This window comes from Balaenoptera ricei, chromosome 18, assembly GCF_028023285.1.
Source record: "Balaenoptera ricei isolate mBalRic1 chromosome 18, mBalRic1.hap2, whole genome shotgun sequence".
NCBI lineage: Eukaryota > Metazoa > Chordata > Mammalia > Artiodactyla > Balaenopteridae > Balaenoptera > Balaenoptera ricei.
Window position 1 is genome coordinate 16,796,896 of NC_082656.1, and position 6,000 is coordinate 16,802,895.

Consider the following 6,000-nt stretch of genomic DNA (forward strand, 5'->3'; position numbering starts at 1 on the left):
ATGCTGTAAATATAGAGATAATGAGGTTTAGAGAGCTCAGTAGCTCATTTCAGAAAACAAGAGGATAGAAAGAAGCCCGTGACTCCAGTCCTGGTCTCCTGTGGGTGGTACATGAAATACTGGGAATATAAATGCACATTAAAATATCGAGCCATGAGCTAATTGTACCTAGGATATCAGAATTCTTGTGATGTGAATTATTCTCATAAAAAAGAACACTTTCATAGAGAGTAGAATGATACAAATACAACTCCTACTATAGAAATGTACCCCTTCGAGGAAGAGAGTGCATTAGTTGGAAATTAATGCAAAGAAAAGAAGGTAAAGCAAAAAGTGTTTTCAGTGACTATGCTACACAGACAGCCTGCAGCAATTTCTGCTACGTTGTCTGACTCTGGCGTCAGACAGGACTGGTGTGAGAGAGGCCCAGTCCAAAGTCATGTGAGGATGAGAAGTTTGCATGTAAAGCCACTGGACTCAAAGGTGTTTATTTCAGATGAAGGCCCCACATGGAAGAGCATCCTCTTTTTCTCAGCTCTTCCATCCTGTAGCCAAGCACAAAGGCAGCGCCTGGATGACTTGGCATCTCAGGGGGAGGGATGTGCGTGGACGTGGGGGTCCTTCTGTGTGTGTGTTTGGAGGTGGAGGGTCCCAGCCCAGGGTCATTGTGAAATGACCAGTTCCCTGTGCTCTTGAAGCTCCTATCACCTCCCGCAGGGACAGAGCAACCAGACCTTCATGCCCCTGGGCTCCCCGTGACCGCATCCCAGCCGTGGTTCACCGCAGATGAGCTGTTTACTCACGGACTCTTGTATGGGACTGTCAGAGTTTCCTTGCTTGTTTCTGTTCTTGTGGGTCCCCAGCGCTAATGTGCTCCCCTTTTAAAAAAGTGGAGCAGAATCTGCTTTGAATCACAAGACAGCATAGGGAGGAAGCTGGCAATTGCCGTCTCTGTCGGCGATGTCTCTACCACTCGGTCCAAATTCCTGGAGCCTGAGGTCCCGCAGAGAGCCAGGGGAAGGAGCACAGCCCGGCCAGCCAAGCCCAGATCGGAAACAGAGCGGGCCCTGGGGAGGGAGCCAGCCATACCCGTCAAGCCTTCTTAGGCTTGTGACCTGGTTGTACCAGCAAGGGACCCCTCATCTAGCCCTTTGTCACTTTGAGGAATTTCACTGATAACTCTGCCACTAGGGCTTTTGCTGGGTACCAGGTACCTAATGCTTCTCCCCTCCTCCTGTGAAGAAAACAATAAATCAGTCATTGGGCATGACTTGAAACGTTTAGCAAATGGCATTCTGCAAAAAAGAAAAAAAAAACAAACCAATGCAAGATATAGCACAATCAGTTTGGAACAGGGTGACTTGCCTTATTTATTATTAATAAAAGTGAATGCACTTATTTATATGTAATATAATAAATATTATAAGTACTATTAACAATCTTGTTCTTCTCAGATACAACAGTTAATAAATCTGATGACTCAGTTTGAGAAAGAGACCATGTTGTCAATAAGCGAATGCACATTTTGGGAAAGAATAAGCAGATTCTGTCCAAAGTCTGTCCTTGTGACCGATTCAGAATTGCATACATTTCAATTAAGGTCTTAGGCATTGTATTAAGTACAAAATACATGGTAGGTTATATGTTGTTAATGATTAAAGAAAAGAAGAAGATTTGGAAGATTTAGTAATTTTCTCTGAGGCACCTGTTAGAGTTAATATTTGAAAAAGAATGAGGCTGTTTTTCATCTGACAACTGCTCACACCCTTGTAATCAGTGGGTAATTCATTTTAAAGTAAATTGTTGACACTCAAGCCCAGAATAGTTTATATGTCTTAGGATAGTTACAGCTCTAGAACTGTTTCACATGAAATTTCCCCAAATCTTTAATGTAGATATAGTGCATTTTTGCATGCTTTGAACTCTAAGTTGTAGTATGATGGGGGAATAAATATGTATAACTTATTCTACAGCATCCAGAGCTGGCATCCCATCCATCCATCCATCCACCCATCCATCCACCCATCCATCCATCCATCCATCCATCCACCCATCCATCCATCCATCCACCCATCCATCCACCCATCCATCCATCCATCCATCCATCCATCCATCCATCCATCCATCCGGTAGCTCTTACTTGCCTGCTAGGTTCCAAGGCACTGTGCCAGGTCTGGTGGATGTGGCAGTGAACCAGCAACCTGGGCTCAGCTCTCAGGGGACCTACAGTCTTGTTCCCTGAGTGCAGACTTTTGATGTTGATACTGACAGTTTTAAGAAAAAGAACCAACCATGAGGAGGACCATGGTAACTTGCAAGGGCTGTCTCCCAACGCTGTGAGTTCCCCGTGGTTGCAATTATTTGAGCAGAAGCTGATTCACTCTTTGCCAGTGGTGGAGTTGGGGAGATGCTTATGAAAAGGTTTCCCAAATTCGAAAAAGTCTAGCTGTGTGACTTCTGGGGGCATTCCTTCCTACCTGACTCTAAGAATGTATCATTCTAAATTGCTTTTACATTCTCAATTAAAAAAATACTAGGGAGATTAACATACAAAAAATATTTCCTGTGTAGGTTAAACATTTCAAAGTGTGAATGAATTGAAAGATGGGCAGCAATTTTTTGTGTGTGTGCTCAGCTGTGAACCTGGGTAAGTCTCTTTGTTCTCTGACCATTTAAGCCGAGGTTATCATGCTTGTTTCTGCCTTGCTGGGATATTGGTTACACTGCTCAGGGAGCCTCCATTCCTGAAGATATTTATCATAATTATAACAACAAAAATAGTGAACATTATTGAGCGCTTACGGTGTTCCAAGTACTCTGTTATATCCTTTCGATTCATAATTGCAGTGAATCCTCACAACAGTCCTATGAGGAATGTATTATTATCGCCATTTTGGAGAGGATGAAACAGGCTCAAAGAGCTCAAGGTACTTGCCCAAGTTCCCACAGTTAGAGGTCAAGCTGGGTTTGAACGTAGGGCCACCTTGATGCCAAGGCTCATGTTCTTTGCCACAGTCCTGGTGGTGTCTCTCAGGAGCCACGGGGCTCTTAAAATCCCTCATGGCTGTGGGATTCCAAGACATTTGGTGGAGAGCCCAGACTCTCTTGGCTCATAATGTGTGTCCACTCTGCCCACATTCACCAGGGATGCTATGATGAATCTCCCATAGACAGGCAGCTACGAGGTGCAGCACCTTTTTAATTTTTCACAACCTGATTTTTTATAGGCATAAACTATAAGGCAAATCACTTTCAAACCCATCTATACTCCATCAACATCCCACATTCCTGCCAATACTTGGTACTTCCCAGCTCTCTTATTTTTCCAGTGTAGTAGGTGCAAAATTGTATCTCATTGAGTTAATTTGCATTTAGGTGATCACCAATGATTTTTGTTTTTTTAATCACCAATGATTTTAAGCATGCTGTCGTATGCTTATTTTTGTGTTTCCTTTTCTGAAATTACCTATTCATATCCTTTACCATTTTTCTATATTGTAGTTGGGTTTTTTTTCTTATGTTTGCAGTCCATATCTAGTATAAATCCCTTGTCAATTTTGGATATTACAAATATCTTCTCCTTTTCTGTCCATTATCTATTAACTATCTTCATGATGTCTTTTGTTAGAAAGAAATCCTTAATTTTGATGTATTCAAATCATCCTTTCCCATTGATTTGTAGGCCCCTTCTCTCATTTATTAAATCTCTGAGCTCTCTACTCCATTCCATTGGTCCATTTATCTCTATCAAACTGTTTTCATTACTACGGCTTTGAAATGTATCTTATTATGTAATAGGGCAAGTTCCTCTTCCTTACCATTCCTTTTCGATGTTGATTCAGCTTTCTATAGACTTTTATTACTCCAAATCAATATTAAAGTAAGTTTATTAAATACTTCAAAAAATCCAACTAAAATTTGATTGTGATGGTAATTATTCTGGAACGAATTAATGTCTTAATAATATTAAATCACCCCATCCAAGACTATAAAATGTCTTTCCACTTATTAAAATCATCTTTTTTCCATTTAAATTAATTTTATTGTATATTGGAGTTTAGTTGATTTACAATGTTGTGTTAGTTTCAGGTGTACAGAAAAGTGATTTAGTTATACATATACATATATCCATTCTTTTTCAGATTCTTTTCCCATATAGGTTATTAGAGAATATTGAATAGAATTCCCTGTGCTATACAGTAGGTCCTTGTTGATTATCTATTTTATATATAGTAGTGTGTATTTGTTAATCCCAGTCTCTTAATTTATCCCTTGCCCCTACTTTCCCCTTCAGTAACCATAAGTTTGTTTTCTATGTCTGTGAGTCTGTTTCTGTTTTGCAAATAAGTTCATTTGTATTATTTTTTTAGATTCCACATATGTGATACTTGTCTTTCTCTGTCTGACCTATTTCACTTGGTATGATAATCTCTAGGTCCATCCATGTTGCTGCAAATGGCATTATTTCATTCTTTTTTATGGCTGAGTAGTATTCCATTGTATATATGTAACACATCTTCTTTATCCCTTCCTCTGTCGAAGGACATTGAGGTTGCTTCCATGTCTTGGCTATTGTACATAGTGCTGCAACGAACGTTGGGGTGCATGTATCTTTTTGAATTACGGTTTTTCTCCAGATACATGCCCAGGAGTGGGATTGCTGGATCATATGGTAGCCCTATTTTTAGTTTTTTAAGGAAACTCCATACTGTTCTCCATAGTGGTTGTACCAATTTACATTCCCACAAACAGTGCAAGAGGGTTCCCTATTAAAATCATCTTCTGTAATAGACTACTTTAATAAAACGTTAAAGTTTTAAAAATAGAGATCTTGTATGCATTCTTGATTAAATTCCCATGTTTTATACTTTATTGCCATTTAAAAAAAATTAATAGACTTTTTAAAGGCAGGTTTAGGTTTCCAGAAAAACTGAACAGAAGGCACAGAATACCCATAAAGCCCTTGGTCAGACAATCCCCCACCAGGTTCCCCAGTGATTAACATATCGCCCTGGTATGATTTGTTATAACTGATATGTTATCATTATTAATTAGAGTCCATAATTTATATTAAGGTTGACTTTTTGTGTTGTACAGGTTAATGGCTTTTGTCAAATGTATAATGTTTTGTGTCCATCATTGCAGTAACATACAGAATAGTTTCACTGCCCTGAAATTCTCTGCGCTTCACCTATTCATCCTTCCCGATCTCCCACCTGCAACCTCTGGCAACCATTGATCTTTTTATCGTCTCCCTAGTTTTGCTTTTTCCAGAATGTCATATAGTTGTAATCTATAGTATGTAGCCTTTAAGACGGGCTTCTCTTACTTAGCAATATGCATTTAAGATTCCCCCATGTCTTTTTTGTGGCTTGATAGCTCATTTCTTTTTTAAAAAATTAATTAATTAATTTTATTTTTGGCTGCATTGCATCTTCGTTGCTGCGCGCGGGCTTTCTCTAGTTGCGGCGAGTAGGGGCTTCTCATTGTGGTGGCTTCTCTTGTTGCCGGCTCTAGGCGCGTGGGCTTCAGTAGTTGTGGCGCATGGGCTTAGTTGCTCCGAGGCATATGGGATCTTCCCGGACCAGGGCTCGAACCTGTGTCCCCTGCATTGACAGGTGGATTCGTAACCACTGCGCCACGAGGGAAGCCTGATAGCTCATTTCTCTTTATCTCTGAATAATATTCCATTGTATGGATGTACCACCGTTTATTTATCCATTCGCCTATTTAAGGACATCTTGATCAATCCCAGTTTTTGGCAATTATGCATAAAGTTGCTGTAAACACTCACATGCAGGTTTTTGTGTGGACGTAAGTTTGCAACTCATCTGAGTAAATACTTAGGAGCATGAATGCTGGATAGTATGGTAAGAGTATGTTTAGTTTTGCAAGAAACAGCCACCAAACTGTCTCTCAAAGTGGCTGTACCATTTTGCATTCCCACAAGCAATGAATGAGAGCTCCTGTCACTCTGCATCTTTGTTAGCATTTGGTGTG